The sequence below is a fragment of the Pseudorca crassidens genome, chromosome 5 (assembly GCF_039906515.1).
Source record: "Pseudorca crassidens isolate mPseCra1 chromosome 5, mPseCra1.hap1, whole genome shotgun sequence".
Taxonomy (NCBI): Eukaryota; Metazoa; Chordata; class Mammalia; order Artiodactyla; family Delphinidae; genus Pseudorca; species Pseudorca crassidens.
This window is the reverse complement of record NC_090300.1, coordinates 13,805,012-13,825,081: the sequence shown is the minus strand read 5'-3', so window position 1 is coordinate 13,825,081 and position 20,070 is coordinate 13,805,012. Positions and strand designations below refer to the sequence as shown.

The 20,070-nt window shown below is 41.4% G+C and overlaps 1 protein-coding gene across 1 annotated transcript in view; it reads left to right on the top strand.

Moving 5' to 3' along the window:
- The window catches only part of PLCL2 (phospholipase C like 2), a 192,384-nt gene that overhangs the window by 35,336 nt on the left and 136,978 nt on the right, over positions 1 to 20,070 (top strand). The gene's annotated exons all lie outside the window — the stretch shown is intronic.

Genomic DNA, 20,070 nt, shown 5'->3' with positions numbered 1-20,070 from the left:
TGAGGATGAGAAAAGCAGGAGATGTTTCGCCACCTGTATTTTAGAAAAATGTGATGTCAACTTTGAAAGGACAAGGTTCTAAATTCCCAGAACATCACTATTCATTTTTATATACAAGTGCAAAAATGTTTTCTAAAGACAGGTGCAGATCATTTTAGCATGAGCTTTACTATTGCCCCTTTCTATTAAACAGGCAATCATGAAGACAGAATTTGGTTATGAAAGGTCTAAATAGAAATACAGTCTCCTTAAGTAAGAACACAGGAAATATTAAGATAGCTGTGTGGAAGAATCTCATCCAAGAAACTGGTAGTTGTGGGAAAAACGAAAGTTGAAGATGCTTTGGTTTTAGTAGGTTGGTTGAGTTACACATGTTTTTAGCAGGACCAAAAAAAAAAAAAAAAAAGAGAGAGAGAGAGAGTTGCATGCAATTATTTAAAAAGAATATGATACAACAAAAGCTGTTTTTAATCGGTGGCAGGGTACAGGAAATTTTATGCTTTTTAATAGTTACGAACTTTTAAAATTAATTCCTGCGAAGTAGAATCTTTACTGCTAGAATTTGACTCTGCAGTTTTTGTTATGTTAAAACGTATTCAGGCAGAATTTTGGTGTTCAGAATTTAGCACTGCAATTCAGAGTTTGTAATAGAAATCAAACCTATTTTAAGCATATAACCACCCTCAAAACTTTAAAGCAGTTGTGAAATTTTAAAATGGTCTAAAAATGGGAATTTTAAAGATTTGAAATCTTTTCATGCATTTCTCACTGGATGGAACTTTCTTTTTTTTTTTTTTTGCGGTACGCGGGCCTCTCACTGTTGTTGCCTCTCCCGTTGCGGAGCACAGGCTCCGGACGCGCAGGCTCAGCGGCCCTGGCTCACGGGCCCAGCCGCTCCGCGGCATGTGGGATCTTCCCGGACCGGGGCACGAACCCGTGTCCCCTGCATCGGCAGGCGGACTCTCAACCACTGCGCCACCAGGGAAGCCTTGGATGGAACTTTTTTTGATAATGCATTGTGTCTCTTAACTGTCATACAATGTTACTTTCTTTGTCAAAAGAAATCATTCCTAAGATCTTCTAGTGCCACCAAATATGGCTATGAATGAGACCACATTTGGGCAATTAATCTTCCTATGCATGTATGTGTTAATAGTACAGTGTGTTTAACAGAGGGCTTAACAATTATGGTATTAGGTACCATTGAAATCTATCCTACTTGATCATGGAGTATGATTCTTTTTATGTGCTGTTGGATTCAGTTTGCTGATATTTTGTTGAGGATTTTTGCATCTATATTCATCAAAGATATTGGCCTGTAATTTTCTTTTTTTGTAGTGTCTTTCTCTGGTTTTGGTATCAGGGTGATAGTGGCTTCATAGAATAGCATTGGGTGTGTTCTCTCCTCTTCAGTCTTTTGGAAGAGTTTGAGAAGGATTGGTATAAGTTCTTCTTTGTACGTTTGGTAGAATTCCCCAGTGAAGCCATCCAGTCTTGGACTTTTTTTGCAGGGAGTTTTTAAAATTACAGATTCTATTTCACTTCTAGTGATCAGACTGCTTAAATTATCTGTTTCTTCTTGACTCAGGTTTGGCAGGCTGTATGTTTCTAGAAACTTGTCCATTTCTTCTAGGCTGTCCAATTTTTTGCATATATCTGTGCATAGTATTTTCTTATGATTTTTTTGTATTTCTGTGGTATCGATTATTATTTCTCCTCTTTCATTTCTTATTTTGTTTATTTGGGTCCTGTCTCTTTTCTTCAAGAGATTATCATATTTTGTATACGGTGTGAGGGAGTGTTCTACCTTCATTGATTTACATGAGGCTGTCTAGCTTTCCCAACACCACTTGTTGACGTGACTGTCTTTGTTGAAGATTAATTGACTGTAGGTGTGTGGGTTTACTTCTGGGCTCTCTATTCTGTTCCATTGATCCATATGTCTGTTCTTGTGCCAATATCATACTTTTTTGATTACTGTAGCTTTGTAGTACTGAAGTGTAGGAGGGTATGGTATGCTTCCAGCTTTGTTTTTTCCCTCAGGATTGCTTTGGCAATTCTGGGTCTTTTATGGTTCCATGTAAATTTTAGGATTATTCATCCTATTTCTGTGAAAAATGTCATGGGTGATTTGATAGGGATCTCATTAAATCTGTAGATTGCTTTGGGTGGTATGACCATTTTAACAATATTAGTTCTTTCAATCCAAGAGTATGGATATCTTTCCATTTCTTTAAAATCTTCTTCAATTTCCTTTATCAGTGTTTTATAGTTCTCAGTATATAGGTCTTTCACCTCCTTAGGTAGATTTATTCCTAGGTGTTTTATTTTTATGATGTGATTTTAAACAGGATTTTTTTTTTTTTACTTCCTGATATCTCACTGTTATTGTAAAGAAACGCAACAGATTTCTGTGTCTTAATCTTGTATCTTGCTACCTTGCTGAATTCATTTATCAGTTCTAATAGTTTTTGTGTGGTGTCTTTAGGGTTTTCTATATAGAGTATCATGTCATCTGCATATAATGACAACTTTACCTCTTCCCTTCCAATTTGGATACCTTTTGTTTCTTTTTCTTGTCTGATTGCTGTGGCTAGGACTTCCAATACTGTGTTGAAAAGAAGTGGTGAGGGAGGGCATCCTTGTCTTGTTCCAGAATTTAGTGGAAAAGCCTTCAGCTTTTCACCATTGGGGTATTATATTAGCTGTGGGTTTGTCATAAATGACTTTTATTATGTTGAGCTATGTTCCCTCTACACCTACTTTGGTAACAGTTTTTATCATGAATGGATGTTGGATTTTGCCAAAGGCTTTTTCTGCATCTATTGAAATGATCCTCTGATTTTTGTCTTTTCTTTTGTTGATGTGGTGTATCACATTGATTGATTTGCATGTGTTGAACCATACTTGTGACCCTGGAATGAATTCAATTTGATGTCTTCAAGAGATATCATACTGAGTGGGGACAGTCAGACAGAGAAAGACAAATATTATATGATATCACTTATATGTGGAGTCTAAAAAATAATACAGTTGAATTTACAAAATAGGAACAGAACCATAGACATAGAAAACAAACTTATGGTTACCAAAGGGGAAAGGGGTAAGAGATAAATTAGGAGTATGAGATTTTCAGATAGAAGCCACTATATATAAAACAGACAAATAGCAAGGATTTACTGTTTAGCACACGGAACAATATTCAATATCTTATAATAACTATAATAGAAAAGAACCTGAAAAAAATGTGTATAACTGACTCACTTTTCTGTATATCTGAAACTAACACAATATTGTAAATCAACTATACTTCAAATTAAAAAAAAGAAATATATCCTGAAGGTGTATTTCTGTCAATAGAAAAATCATAATTGGCAAGTGAAACATTCCATCTTTGAATGGGCACAGAATCTTTTCTTAACCCATGGTAATTAAAATGAAAATATTATATTTTAGGGAAAAATAATCTTTTACAGACAGGTAAATATGCTACCTCAAAAAGAAGTAAAGTACAGGGTTTAATTGAAGATAATCTCTCTCTCATCCCTCCTCCATCAGGGCATCCATTAATACTTTGGACAAACAAAAAGCTTCTGGAGGCAAAATTTTGCATAAGGAACCCTGATTTCCCTATTGATACTTGCCATAAAAGTAGAAAACTGTTCATTGGAGAAAACAGTAACCCTTTCATAATAAATATTGAAAATATAACAACCTTTTTCTAAGAGTGAATTTAAATGATCACTAACTATAATAAAATATTGTAAGTGCTCAAAATAAGCTCACTTCCTGCCCCCTCCTCCAACCAGTGATTGAAATGTGGTTTGTGTTGGACTTTTCTGCTGGTCACAGCAGTCAGACTCCCTTGTCAAAGGGAGATGACAGTCTTAGTTCATAACAGTGGCTGCCCCCAACCCTGGTGATTTAGCAGTTGTGTGGGGGAGGTCTGCAGGAGGCATGGGACAGTCTGGCTGTGAGGAGTGGGGAGGACCCCGGACATAGCAGCTCACAGCTACAAAAGGGGTAGGAGGGCAGGGAGCGGGCAGGACCGTGGATGGAGGCCCGGGTTTCTCTCTGCCGCTTCCTCTCATTATCTGGAGGATCTTTAGCGTGGAGTGCTTTTAGACCTACCACGCCACTCACCTCTCACTGGATTTTCATTCACAAGGCATTCTCTTCTATTAACCTCTCGCTCTTCCTGTGTCAGAAATGCCCAGTGGCTTGGTTCAGTCGTCTCATGCAACCACTTCTGTTAGTTTTGCCCTTGAGTAAACATCAGTTCTTATTTTTCATCAAATTTGGGGAGTTTTCAGCCATTATTTCTTTAACTATTCCTCTCTCCTCCTGTCTTTCTTCTTGTTCTTGGATTCTCATCATGCACATGTCCTATGACTAGTGCTGTCCCAGAGGTCTCTTAGTCTCTGTTCATTTTTCTTCATTCTTTTTTCCTTCTGCTCTTCAGACTGGATCATATCAGGTGACTTATTTTCATGTTTGTGGATTCTTTCTTCTGCCTGCTCAAATCTGCTAGTGAGCCCCTCTCATGGAAATTTCAGTTCAGTGATAGTACTTTTGAAATCCAGAATTTCTATTTGGCTTCTTTTTTAAAAAAAAAAAAATCATTTCTATCTATTTATTGATAATCTGTATTTGATAAGACATCATTCTCATGATTTCCTCTAGTCCTTTGTACAAGATTCCCTTCAGTTCTTTGAGCATATTTAAAATAATTGATTTAAAGTCTTTCTCTCATAAGTCCAATGTGAGGCCTCCTCAGGGACAGTTTCTATTAGTTGCCTTTTTTCTTCCTGTATATGGGCCATACTTTCTTGTTTCTTTGCATGCTGTGTAATTTTTTGTTGTTGAAAACTGGACATTTTTAATATTTTAATGTGGCAATTCTGGAAATAAGGTTCCACTCCCCAGGGTTTGTTGCTGCTTGTTGTGGTTCCTGTTGTTTGCTCAGTGACTTTTCTGTACTAATTTTGGGAAGTTGATATTCTTTGTCATGTGTAGCTTCTGATGTCTCTATTTTGTTAGCTTAGTGGTCAGCTAGTTCAGATCAGACTGAAATTGGCAACTCTGTCCTAGCCTTCACTTCCTGCTTGCACAGAACCTGAAGGTCAGTCAGAGGTGACCGTTTTGGGCTCTTGGGGGACTTTCCTGAGCATGTACTCAGCCCTATGCATGCATGTAGCTGCCTAGATTCCCAGGAATATGTCTGATCTTTTTCAAAGTCCTTATTTGCCAAAGCATCTCATCCCCCAGCCTTTCTTCCCAAGCTTTTTGGTTCATTTATTGTTTACCTCAACCGTTATCCATTGCTCCAAGGCAACAGCAGCAAATATATTTGCATTTAAGTGTTTCTGACAAAAGCCCAGGGTTGCCACCTTAACACTGTTAGAGTTTCAGTTAGGAGAGATTGAGGCAAGCCCTCTGAGCTGAGACAAACAACCAGATCAAAACAAACCACCACAATTCTTTCCAAACAAGCTCTGTTCTGCTTCTTCTGCTAATGGTATGTGAACTGGGAATGTGGGCTGTTGTCTTCTAGGTTCCCCTCCTCCACTTAGCTGGGGAGTGGAGGATGGGAACAAGGCAAGTTATAATACCACAAAGCTGACTGTTCCTCCTGAGATTCAGCTGTTTTTTATGGATTAAGTGTTCCCCTGGTTTTTGCAATCTCTTAGTTGTTTCCACAGTGCCAAAAAAAGTTGATTTAGACAGTTTTGCCAGTTTATTTTTTGTGGAGGGATGGACTTTTAGAGTGTCCGAGTCTGCCATTTTCACTAGTGTCACTTAGCATCTCACTTTGGTTTTATAGGCTGCTGTTAACTTCAAACTGTAGCTGTTTAATTTAGCATCCAACTTGCAACCCTTCTTGATGAATCTTTTTCATTGAAATATATGAGTGGGTATACTCTTTATTGTTTATATATTCGATATGGCAGCATTTGCTTTTCTTAATTTTACACTTTCCGGAACCCTCTAGGGTCTATAAGCACATCTAGATCAAGGTGATTTTCCCAAGTAATGTAATAAAAATTCATGTAATAATAAAAATAATAAAAATTAGTGCAATAAAAATTTAAAGTCTAATATCTTATTTTAATAAAATAAAATTCCCTTGCATGACAGTGAATAGCATAAAGCTTGGAGAATCCCAATAGTTCCTATAAGATTCAGCTTTCCTAGAATTTATATAATTTCTAAATCAGTAATGTTCCATGCACACCTTTCTGTGTGTATTTTATTATTTGATTGATGACGGTCTTGCCCACTGGCCCGAGAACCCTCTAGTGCAGAGATAATCTCTGTTTTAATTCATCTTTGTGTCCCTAGCACTAGGCCTGGTGCCTGGCTCATAGTAGGTTCTCAAGAAACATTTGCAGAATAAATGAACAAACACAGAGGCTGTTAGATGAAGACTGTAGAGTGTAGACCTATACTACTTGAATCATCTAAGCCTTTAAATTGAGTTAAGTAGAATAATGGCGTTACAGGAAAGTCTCCTGAGTTTTAGCCTTAGTTTTTGTGGCTTACTTAGAAAATACCAAAAACCAGATTCTCTAGGACCCATCTCTTTTAATAATTTCCAGTTGGACCTGTCAGGACAAATTTTTTTTTCCTTGTATTTAAATGAATACAAAGTGCTCTTACATCATTTAATATCTTTAACAAAAAGAGCGAAATCTAAAGTAGAAGTCTAGAATTTTAGCATTCTAGGCTTTGGAACTGTCAGCTGTATGAGGAAATCAACTTTTCCACAACCCACTGTCCGCCTCTGATTGTCTGTGCCAGTTAAGGGTCATTGGCATGAAGGGAGGACGATAGATTCCATACCCCCCCTGCCCCACCCCGCCAATCCCCAGCTCTGTAATGGTCACTGCTGTTCCTAGTTGTTGGGTGGAGTGTCGTTTACCAGCCTTGCTCAGTGTACGTCAGTGACTGGGAATAACCGTGATAATAGGTATTAGAAGATACCTCTAGGTCAGAATTTCAGATTTTATTCAGCTATATTTCATGTATATGGAATTTAAATCTACAGAGCTTTTTTTTTTTCCCCTATGAATGACCTAAGTCATGATGGTTAATCAGCATATCCTCTTAAAATTCCAGAATCCTGTTGGTACACATATTTGTCTGAGCCAATTCAAGTTATAAACATGAGCTTATTGTGTTTATTGCAGTTATCCAATCTGCTTTTTTATTGGGATGTAATTCACATAATGTAAAATACACCCTTTTAAAGTATACAATTTATTGGTTCTTAGTATATCCACAGTTGTGCAACCATCACCACTATCTCATTCCAAAACATTTTCGTCTCCCCAGAAGGAAACACCTTGTTGACCAGCAGCCACTACTAGCCCTGGCAGCCACTGATTTACTTTCTATCTCTTTGAGTTTGCCTGTTCTGGACCGTTCATATAAATGGAATCATACAATACGTGGTCTTTTGCCACTGGCTTTTTTTTTTACTTAAGCAGAATGTTTTCAAAGTTCTTCCATGTTATAGCATGTAGTATTAGTACTTCGTTATTTTTTATGGCTGAATAATATTCCATTGTATGGATCTACCACGCTTTGTCCACTTATTAGTTGATGGACATGTGGGTTCTCTTCACCTTTTGGCTATTATGAATAATGCTGCTATGAAAACTTGTGTGCAGTTTTTTGTGCGGACGGTTGTTTTCTTTTCTCTTTGGCTGTATACCTAGGTGTGGAATTGATGGGTCAGATGGTAAATCTATGTTTAATTTTTTTGAGGACCCACCAGATGTTTTCTAAAGCAATCCTGTCTGCTTTCCAGGTGACTGTTTCCAGTTCACAAAACAAAAAAGTTGGTCATATTTGCCGTCAGTTCTATGAACTAAATGTTTCAAAGGCTAACAACTTACAGGGAGAGTGTCTGCATGAAAACAGTTAAAATTATTTTCTTTTGATCACTCTCTTCGTTTAGGATGTCTAAACGTTACTGCCATGCCCATCAGAATTAAGTCTTTTGCTGATTCTTCATGATAGCTGACATTTCTGCTTGCGTAGCTTTGAGTTGCTCACAAACAGACAAAACAAGGCCTATTGTTCATAAAATCAAATACTCTAGAATCAGACACATGTGAGGACTGGCTCTTTTGTTAGGTTCCTAGCAAATGTCACTTTGGGGAATAATTCCCTTTCTTGAACCTCAGTTTCCCCCTTCTGTAAAATGGGGTTGATAATAGTATCTATTTCTAGGTGCTCCTGTAAGTATGAGAATGAGATCATGTGTGAAAAGCACTTGCCTGGCAATTCCCAAGTGCTCAATAAATGTTAACCATTGTAAAACTTATTATTACTATTATATGATTATTTAACTGCAAAGATTTTCTTTAGAAGAATAAATTAAATAATATTTAAAAATACTCTCTGAAACTACTTGGGGATGAATCTTGCTTTACTATCGTGATCAGATTTTCATTCTAGCAAACAAAATAATTTATACTCAAAAACTTTTTAAGGTGAGGGAAGAATGGGGGGGCAGCTGAAAAAAATCCATTTGAAATTGCTCTTTGGTAGTTATTCATTTTATCCTTTGATGTATGTAAAATTAAAGCAATTTGTTTTTTCTTTTCCTTCTTTCCTGAAGCAAATGAAATTTAGACACAGAGAAATTTTTTTTTAGCTAAAACGGCATATTAAAGTCATCATTCCTTTTTGCACTACTTTAAAGTTATTCTTTAAGACAGAACAGGGTAGATCCTTCACAGAATGTTTACAAGACGTTTGATTGCACAATAGGTTGTCGGCTGTCACATTTCTCTTTAATTTTGCTTTACTTGTTATAGTAAGTAACCAAAGTGATTTTTCCAGTTGTTGCCCCACTATACTATGCGACTAGTATAGTGCAAATAAAATATTGACAAAATGCACACATTGAAAATACACACGTGAAGTAAACAGTTGAAGACATAAATGAAAATGGCCAGGAATGGTCGGTGAACATTTTGATCAAACCCTATTTGTCAGTTTAAAAGGAACGCATCTTTGCCCAGGCTCTGTTCTAAGTGGGACGTCCCATTATCTCCATGTGAAGCAGCTTCGTGTGTTTCTGTGGCTCAGTAGCACCAGCAGCTTTAGAGCTGGAAGAGACCCGGATAATAAAGATCAGTCTAGCTCAGGGTTTCTCAGCCCAGGCACCATAAACATTTGGGGCTGGTAATTATTTGTGTCCTGTGCATTGCAGGGTGTTGAACAGCATCCCTGGTCTCTACCCACTAGATGTCAGGAGCACCTCTCTCCCTCCCCCCCACCCCTCTGTGACAACTAAAAATGTCTCCAGACTTTGCCAAGAGTCCTCTGGGGGCAAAATTGCTCCCCATTGAGAGTCACTGGTCTGGTATTTGCCAAAGCGTGTACACCGCTCACTCCGGAGGGTCTGAGACACTCCAGGAAAAGAAGATTCTGTGGTCAGATGAGTTTGGGAGATCCTTATTGAAACAACAACAAAAGATTGTCAGAGCACTCCCTGTGCTTTCTAATGGCGACAGGGGGACATGCAGACTGTCTCAGCTTATTTGACTACGGACCCTTTTGGAAGGGCAGCTTGCAGGATGTAACGTTAACGCTCTTCTGTGCCCCTGATTCATTGCTGTCATTTTCCAGGTGAGGACGCTGAGGTTCAGGGAGGTTACCTGTCTGGCCAAAGGCTCTGTGGCTCCGTGTTAATTAATTTCATAATCACTGAGTGAACACTTATTGCACGGTAGCCCAGTGCTAGGCCCCGGGGACAGTGATAGTACTCAGGATAGGCAGAGACCTGGCAACTACAGTGTGGGGTGGTCAGGGCGAGGAAGGAGGCTGTGCAGGATGCCGGGAGAGCACAGGAAGGACCTAATTCAGGTAGGGGGGGAGGAGCTGAGGTCCCCGTGGACACATTAACCCTGAGACATCTGTGAGGGTGACAGTGGACCAGTTGGAGAGACCAGTCAGTAGCCCGGCCAGAGGGACAGGTTGTGATTTCCGTGTATAATAATTGAGGCCAGAAACTGGATGAGAGCACTCCAGGGATGAGGAACCAAGGTTAGAGCCTGGGGGATATCAGTGTTTAAGGGGCCCCAGCCAAGAGCAGCCCCAAATGGAGACCAAAGGAGGGAGGAGAAAACGCAGAGACAGGCAGCTTGTAGAACGTCCTTCACTGACTTGTAGTGAAGATGAGATAAAGTCCGCACAGTATGGAGGGTCGTAGGTGGCGTATAAGAAGTGCTCAGTGGACCGGTGATGCCATCGCTGTGATTATCAGATAAGACAGGACCCAGAAACTCCTCTTGCATCCAGTATCGTGGAGGTTGTGGGTGGCCTTGGTAAACATCCATTTCAACGAGTGACAGGTTGAGGGGTGAGTAGGAGGTGAAAAAATAGGGGCTGGAGTTCAGAAAATTTCTCCAGGTTAGTGGTGAATGGTTTGGGGAGCTGGATTTTTGAGGACGGGTGGAGAGACTTGAGCACACTTAAATGCTGAGGGTTAGGGTTAGGAGGGCCAGGGGCATGGGAATGGGACTAGGGGAGACCTGCCCTTTGTCAGGCCTCACTTCGGGGCATCTAGATCGATCTGGGACGAGATGTGTAGGTTCCTGAAAATCATGGTGTACTGCACCGTAAAGATAACATTTCCAAATCCAGAAAAGGCTCCTGAGAAGAAAGGCGGGACACGGAGCAGCTTGATAAAGTCATCAGGCACGTGGGTGCAGACTCACTTTGTAGTCTTGCTTAGCTTTAGAAAAGAGCCTCTCAAATCTCACCCTATTGAACTGCAGCCATCGGCTCTTTCCTGCCGGTTCCGCATTGTACAGATATGACTGCCAGCATTTCCCCTGCTCTGGTGGCCATTGATGTGTTTTTCTGACCAGGGAACGCGGACCCTTCCTCCTTCTGGGTCTCCTCTCCTGAGCAGGAGGAATCCCCACCATCCCCGAATCTTGGGGGAGTGGGGAAGCGCAGTCCTCCCGAAACTTAAAGGGAGGAGAATGCACTCTCCCTGCTGACATGGGGGCTTCTTGAGCGGAAGGGGGCTGCTTCCTGCTTGAGCCCAGAAGGAGCGAGGGGATGGCTGCTGTGCGTTCCAGTGTCTGTGTGGTGCCTACAGGTGACCTGGGCTGTCTGTCCAAGCTTCTCCCAGACCCTCCAGGTGAGCTTTTAGGAGGCCTCTCTTTACAGAGGGAGATGTATCCTAGGAGGTCATTTGCCCAAGGATGCGGAAGAGTCACGTGACCCTTAGTTCAGATTGCGTTCTCCCAGCCAGAAGGCGCCTGGTGTGTCTTCTCTCCCAGAACCTAGAACAGGCTCTTCAGAGGTGAACACCCCTAGTTTATTGCCTTTTAGTCTAAAAAGGAATGTGGGTTAGAGGATGCTTTTGATGATTTCTCCATTTAACTTGAGGAAGTAACCTCATGGGTTCCTACTCTTGTTTTTCTCATTTTGAAGACAGGCAGGATTTCCCGAGTAGCTAGAACACCCAAATCTGCGGGAGCTCTCCACGGGCATTGGTGCTTGTGGCTGAGAGCAGGCAGCGGCCCTCCCCTCACTGCGGGAAGATCCAGCACTGGGAACAGCTGTGTTTGAAAGTCTCCTAATTGTTATTTATTCTGTCTATAGATCTACAGTCCCACAAATGTATGAATAGGACCTTTGCTGATCATCTCTCTTTGTTTTGATCAGAACTGCTATAAATAAGAAAGCCGTGGTGTAGTGTTTTCTGAAACTCCAGGGCTTTCACCACAAGTCAGTGTTTTTTCTTTTGATGCAACCTTCTTCAGCCCTGTGTTCATTTCTAAGAAACTGAACCAAGAATGGTAAACAAGTGATACTTCTGTAAACTTCCTGAGGGACTGTCCTCAGATCTGTGAACCCCATCACTCCTCTAAACTTGAGTGGTTTATTTTCTTAAGCCTCATGGAATCTCTTACAGCATCTGGAGTTCACCATGTCCCAGATACTATTCATGATTTTCTCCTTATGTCTACTTCTCCTGCAATAGTTCCTATGGCATTCCTAATGGCTTTTTTTTTTCTTTTTATGACCCAAGCAAGAAACCGTGGAGCCACGTTTGTCTCCTTTTTTGCTTACCTCCTGTGTACATTTGATCACCCCATGCTCTGAGATGTCTCTCTGTACTTTTTTCTCTATCAGTGCAGGTGGTAGGGTAGGACCCATATCGTTCTTCTTCTGCTTGGAATTCTCTTCTTCGTGGCCGGTTCCCATTCCTCTGCCAGATGCTCCCACCTCAGCAGAACCCTCCCACCACAACCCCCTTCCCAGAAGATGCATTAATTCCCTTCTTCCTCTGGATTGCCATGTAATTTTTTTACTCTAATACTCATGAAATTATTTAGTCGTTTTTTTATTTGCAGGTCTGGCTCTTCTGCTAGATGACGAGATTTTTGAGCGTAGGGACCCTTTCGGTGCTTCGATCAGTGTCTGGCACACGTCGGCACAAAAACTAGTGGCTAAGTTTAGTTGACTTGAATTTAGAAAAAGATATATGGAATAGAAAAGGAACCCCTAAATGATGCTTATTATTTCTTGTTTGATCTTTTAGTCTTTTTTTTTCCTCTCTTTTCTCCCTATTTGCTTCTCTTACTTAGATAAAACCAAAGAAAAGTTCCATCGCTATAAAAAGAGTTTAAATACAGACATTCTATATGGGCAAATAGAATAACCTGGTCGAGGTATCAGTGTTCTGTCAAAAGGCATTTTAATTAACATTGACATTGTTGACAGTAAGGAACAGAAAAGAAAACCTCACCAATAGTATTTATAAAGGAAAGTCGTTGGTCTCAGAACTTGAGGGCCCAGGTTCAGTCCTGTTGTTGACACTTAGTACCTGAGTGACCCAGGCAAGGCTACAGTGTCTTTTAGGTTCAGTTTTCTCCTCTGCAAAATGAGAATAATAATATCTACCTGACATTGGTGGGAATGTAAATTGGTACAACCACTATGGAGAACAGTATGGAGGTTCCTTAAAAAACTTAAAATAGAACTACCATATGATCCATGGGACTTCCCTGGTGGTCCAGTGGTAAAGAATCTGCCTTCCAATGCAGGGGATGCGCGTTTGATCCCTGGTCAGGGAACTAAGATCCCACATGCCGCGGGGCAACAAAGCCCATGTGCTGCAACTACTGAGCTTGCACACCTCAACTAGAGAGGCTGCGTGCCACAAACTACAGAGCCCACGTGCTCCGAAACTCGCGTGCCACAACTACAGAGTCCATGCACTCTGGAGCCTGCGCACCACAGCTAGAGAGAGAAAACCAGCAAGTTACAACTAGAGAGAAGACCGCGTGCCGCAATTAAGACACGACACAGCCAAAAATAAATAAAATAAAATAAAGAAATCTTTAAAAAAAAAAAAAGAATTACCGTATGATCCAGCAATCCCACTCCTGGGCATATATATCCAGAGAAAACCATAATCTGAAAGGATACATGCACCTCAGTGTCCATTGCAGCGCTGTTTACAAGAGCCAAAACATGGAAGCAACCTAAATGTCCATCAACAAAGGAATGGATGGAGAAGATGTGGTACATATATATAATACAATGGACTATTACTCAGTCATAAAAAAGAATGAAATAATGCCAGCAACATGGATGGACCTAGAGATTATCATACTAAGTAAAGTAAGTCAGACAAAGACAAGTATCATGTGATATCAGTCACCTGTGGAATCTAATTTTAAAAAGATACACATGAACTTATTTACAAAACAGAAACAGACTTACAGATATCAAAAACAAAGTTTATGTTTACCAAAGGGGAAACGTGGAGGCGAGGGATACATCAGGAGCTTGGGCTCAACATACACACACTACTATATATGGGATAGATAACCAACAAGGACATACTGTACAGCACAGGGAACTCTACTCAATATTCTGTGATAACCTATATGAGAAAAGAATCTAAAAGAGAATGAATACATGTATGCGTATAACTGAATCACTTTGCTGTACACCTGAAACTAACAACATCGTAAGTCAGCGATACTCCAATAAAATTAAAATATTAAAAAAAATACCTACCCCCCAAAGTTCTGTCAAGGATTCAGTGAGTCATTGGATATGAGAGCATCTTCTATGGGGTGAGACATAGAGTAAGTTCTGACATAGAATAAGCTCTCACTCAATTTTTAGTTTGATTTGAATTTATATATATTTGTTCGACCTGGCTTTGACAGTCATCGTACTAGTTAGTTTACGTAGTATCAGCTGTACGCATATGTGATGTCTCAAGGACTACATTTTCAAAATCTGTCTTTATGTCAGGTTCGTAACATCCTCTTTTTGGTAACAACAACTAATGAATATCATTTCCACTGATGGTGTCATACGACAACTGGACTGAACTTTTCCTTCTCATTTAAGAATTTTCGTAATACCCCTTATTTCCCTCCCATGTTTGGATAATATTGAATTAATGGAGTCTTTTTTTAAAACTTGGTAATTAAATTTAGCAGTTTTGCTTTAGAGGTATTTATTTTCATATTGGTATGAAGACAAGAAGTAAGATGTTTCGTGGTTATCGTTATTTTGTTTGGAGTTTCTGCTGAATTTTCTCTCCATTGCAGTCCTCCATTGGGAAAGGGCCTTCTCTCCATAGCCATATGCTGGTCACATGGAGAGAGCATGGTACCCAGTTGGCACTGGGATTTACACAGGAGATCCAGAGCGTACTTCTCCCTTGCACACATCTTTAAGATGTAGGAAAAACATATCTGAGGTATGAGCTACAACTTATTAGTTACAGACCGGATCTGTAACCCGATACTAATCAAGAGGAAATCAGCCTACCCTGTTGTCCTGCCGTGTTGGCTGTACCAAGGGAAAGGAAAAGGAAAAGCTCTTTTTTTCTCCCTTTTCTTGTTTCCTTTAGTCTCTCCATCATGTTTTCTTTAGTTTACCCATTCATTTTCTTTGTAGTAATATGGGCCCCCAAAGCAGAATTTGTAGGGTGTGCTGTTTGGCTGACGAATGCAGTGTTGCTTTTCCTTCAAGGCTGATTTCAGCACCACTTACTGCGGGGAAAGCGTCCTAGCGTCACAGGCCTCTGGTGAGATGGGTGCCTTTGCCGTTGTTAGACAGCCGGGTGTCTTGCAGCGTCTGCTCCTCAGGACGGTCTAGGGTGAGCACTGAGAAAGAGGGGTGAAGCAGACGGAGGAACGAGGCACTAGCCGGCTCGTGAGACGCCCCTAAATGACCTGGCAAGGAAGCTGTGCCACTGCTGCCACCTGGCAGCCTTGTTCAAGGGCACTGGGAGTTGTAAGGGGTCTTTTTGGGGGGGAAAAGGGGGTGTTAAAATTAGCCTTTGTGCTTCTCATATAAAGACTTTTGTCAGACATTCATACCTGCTTAGTTAAGTAAAAATCCAGAGTAAGCTGTCATTGAAATGCATAGTAGACTAACGAGGCTGAACAGTGAGAGATTTATACAGAGTGAAGTCTGTCTCCCCATCCTGGCGCCTGACAGACACCCAGTTTTCCTCCCCACAGGTGGGTTCTCCCAGGGATATTCGGTGCCTGAGCCGGCACACATATGCACGTGCCTGCCCTTTTTAGACACGTAGAAGACTGTTACATTATGGTTCATCGCTTTGCTTTTTTCCACTTTATACTATTTCCCGACGTTTCCGAGTGAATGCACACGTAAAGACTTTCTCACTCTTGTGGCGGTACCGTCCTCCGCTGTGTTGACGGATACTTTATTTAATCAGTTAACTCGTGAGGGACATTAGGTTGCTTTTCCTCTTTGATTATCACCAAAGGTGCTAGAAGGAAGGAACTATTTTTAAAATTCTCTCCTTGGTTTGTGAAAGCTGTCATGTTATAATGTGCTCTCTTGAGATGATGAACAGCTTATCCTAGAAAAAAGAAGAGCGGGAACTATGTGAGATCTCTGTTTCCAGAACAACACAGATCACAGTTGATAGGGCTTAAAGGATTTCTCCTTTAATAAGGACCCAAGAACCACACAAGTGGCCTGTAGGATGTGCAGAGCCAGCCCCTGTGCCCAGGGTCGCGTGGTCTCAGGCTGTGAATGAGGGAGGGAGCTGCTGGGCACGCAGAGGCATCTGTGTCCTCTGAGAGGGCCAAGCAGTGACAAAGGTGACCCGAGCTGCCTGCAAACCAAGCAACCCACAATTAAACCTCTAATTCCCACCCAGCGCAGTCAGTGCTGTGACTGGACAATTGCAAGGCAGGAGCACTGAGGGGCAACACTTGCTTAAAGGGGGAGAGGGTCCCCGGAGGAAGTGCCCGCCGCCCTGCGTGCTGAGGATGCTCTGAGGAGGACGGGTCAGCCAAGGGCTGGAGTGATGGGGGGACCTGTGTTCAGGAGAGGGCACAGCAGCGTGCGTGGAGACCAGCTTGGCCCATTGCACGACCTTCAGGGCGTGTCCTGGGGGTGGGGGTAGGAGGCTGGCGCGGTGACCAAGCACTCAGGAGAGCCGCAGCGCTCTACAAGGGCTGAGGAGTTTGGACTTCAGGCTATGGAAGGCCCTGGAAGGCTTTTGCCAGGGGTATGAAATTACCCGGTCTGTGTTTTTAATATCTCATTCTGATGGCCAGGTGGAGGGAGAACGACCTGGAAAGGGGGCAGATGCTGTTGAGAAAGCGGTTGCGATCACCTGAGTGAAGGGTGATGGGGCCTGAACAACGTAACGAGGGTGCAGGTGGGCAGAGGCAGGCGTGGGGGCCCCTTTAGACAGTGGGGTCAGCGGGTGTGGAGGCAGATGCGTGCAGCCCCGGTTGTTCACTTAAAATGGTAAGCGTTGCATTTAATACATGCATCTTTACGGACGTCTCACGTTGTTTCTTTTGCATATACCCTGGAAGTAGAGTGGCTGAGTCAAAGGAAACAGCATTTTAAAATAAAATTGCCTCTGTAAAAACTTCACTTGTTTACAGGCCCATGAGCCACGAGGAAGCCTCTGGCTCCCCATAGCCTCAGCCTCACTGCATGTTAGCATCGCTCTGAACTGACACCCATTTACTAGGCAGAAAGTACGTATCTTTTCTTTGTTTTAATTTGTGTTTCTGTGAGTACTGGAGAGGTTGCAGTTTTTTCACGTTTATTTTTCCACCAATTGCATATTTGCTTATGCAAAAAATAATCTTTGCTTATTTTTCTCTTCAGCCATTTATCCTTGTCTTTTTGATTTCTAAGGGCTCTATAAATATTTAGTTGCTTAACACCTTGTCTTTTGTACTTGTTGCAGTATTTCCGTAGTTTGTTGTAGCATTCCACTAGTTTGTTATTGTTCTTGCTTTTGTTTATATTGTTTTGTTGATATGGAAAATTTTTCTAAAATGTGATAAAATGTTTTGTTCATACTTTGTCTTTTTTTTTTTTTTTTTTTTTTTGGCCGCGCTGCACAGCTTGCAGAGTCTTAAATCCCCGACTGGGGATTGAATCTGGGCCCTGGCAGTGAAAGCTGGAGTCCTAACCACTGGACTGCCAGGGAATTCCTGTGCTTTCTGTCTTTAGTTTAGTGTTGAGAGAGTGCTTCCTCAACCCTGGGTTATATAAGTGTTGGAATTTGTATAAATATTCACATTTATTTTCATTTTTTACCTTTAAATCTTTAATCAGGACTTTTCTGGTGTAAGATGTGTTGTAGCAATCTACCTTTCTAGTTCCTAATAGTTAAAAAGAAAAGTAAAAAAAAAAAACCTTTTTTCCTGAAACCAAAAAATCAGGACACACAGCTAGGCTAAAAGAATTTTTAGGCAATTTGTGTGTGTGGGGCAGTCTCAGAGATGAGATGTAGAGATATTTACATTTCTAAGACATTTGACGTTATATACACGGGTGAAAGAATGTTTGAAATCAGGAGTGTATGGGAAAGTTCAGGTCATAAAATATTGCTCATGGTTTGTGTGGTTACAGCCTGTATTTCACTGAAAGCTCAAATTTCCTTCCTCTTTGAAACATTAATTTAAACATCGAAGTGACTTTTCAGGGGGACGGCGGCTCTAATCTTTACACGTTCGTAGGTTCCTTTCCACGCAGGACATTCGAGACAGCCCCTTCTCTTGCCTACGGCAGAGGAAATCAGAACGGGACCAAAGATTGTGGAGTCCTGACCCACGGTGACTAAAGCAGAGCCTCAGCAGGACTCCAGGTGTCTTAGGAAATAAAATGCCACAGCCCCTGACGTTTATCATCTTGGCAGCAAGATACACGTTTCCTGAACTTTTAGAAATAATTTAGGGGCCTGATGGACGTCTAATATTTTTTATTTATTTAATTTTTAAATTCCGGAGCTTGATTGGTTTTTCCTAAGAGAAAACACTGTCCTGGTCTGGCTGTTTAGTAGAAATTTCGAGATGAGTCTGGTGACAGGACTGTTTGTTTATGTGGGCTTGGCTTGAGGCTGTGTTGCCCACATCAGCCTGTGCCCCTGGCTCCCCAGTGAAGCCTGGCTTCTCAGTCAGTGCTCTTTGTAAGAGCCTGAGGTGGGGTTCCGTGGCTTTCAGGCCACCCAGAGTGCCATGTGTATCTGTTTGATAAACTCTGTGGTTTGTCTATTCTCTGTGCTTCTGCCAACCTGTTAAAAAAAAAAAAAAAGAAAAGCAAGCAAGCAAACAGACTATGTTAAGTGTTTATCATTTCACATGAATTTAAGGAAAATGTAACTGTAATTGCATTTCTAAAAGAACAAAAGATTGTCTCTCTGGGGAGATTATTTTGGGGGGCATTTAGTTTTTTTTCTTTTAAGGCTGTGACTATTAACTACGAAAATGGATATATGAGTTTGTAATACATTTATTTCAGCAGGCTAAGCAATAGTTTTTTCACAGAGCAAGGCTGTAACTGCCTACCCTTGGCGTGTCAGAGACGGCGAGAAGAGCGAGGGGTGGGACACGTCGTTTTGTTTATTAGGCACGGGTTTCTGTGTCGTCCAGGTGAAGGTGGAACCCTTCATCTTATCTTCGCAGTTCAGGGTTTCCAGACTCAGCATCCTTGACAATTTGGGCTGGATAATTCTTTGTTGTGAGGGGCTGGCCGTTCGTTGTATTACAGGATTTTTAGCAACATCCCTGGTCTCTCCTCACAAGATGACAGTAGTCCCCCACCCCTCCCCAGCCGTGGCAATTAAAAAATGTCACCCCAGACTGTGTGAGATGTCCCCTTGGGGGCATCTAGTCCCTGTGTGAGAAGGTGAGCGTGATCAGATCAGGATTTAGGTTTGACTTTTCCATGGTCTACTTTCAGGTCAGATGGTTAACACCTTCAGGGCAGTAACAGGCTCCTGGAAGGCACCTTTACGTAAACTTCAGTGGAAATACAATTACATTTCACAGCACTGAAAGTCACTGCCTGAATTTATCATATTGCAAGTGAAACCAGTGAGCTGAGACCTGAGGGTTGGCTGGAGACTCTGGGAGGTTGTTTTCTGGAGAGACTGATCTGATGTGGGTCTCAATCACTCCAGCAGAAGGCAGGAATCATATGGTACTTCTGAGGTGAATCACTTATGGTTGTTAAATTTAGTTATTTGCTGTGCTAATGGCATAAACCAAAGATCAGGATGCTTCTTTCCTAAAAGATCCACCTGCCCTTCTAGGCTGTGCAGGATTTGCAGGTTGTGGCCTTTTGTGGATGGCTGACCTACTCAGATGAAACACCCACCTGCTGGGAAAAATCTGGAAAGTCAGCCAAAGCCTGTAACAAAACCCTCACTTGACTACGTGTTTTAATGACTGCAGGTTATACACTCGGCCAGGATTTAGTGGCCTGTGTTTTCCTCACATATGGTTCAGTTTCCCTCCTCTCACTGTTGCTGATTTTTAAAGATGCTTCCTTTTTAAATTAACATTGACAGTACAGATCAAACAAAAGGCAAAGAGCCATGTCACAGACTCAGCCTCTAAAAAAGAGTGTTGTACCTGCATTAAGTTTGGATGACAGGTTATGGTTTTATATTGGGTTTTTCTTAATAATGCAATAATTACTGTATGAAAAATTGGTCTGAAAGGCGGCAATTGATGTGCAATTTGATGTTTCTCATTAAAATTCACTTGGCTTACA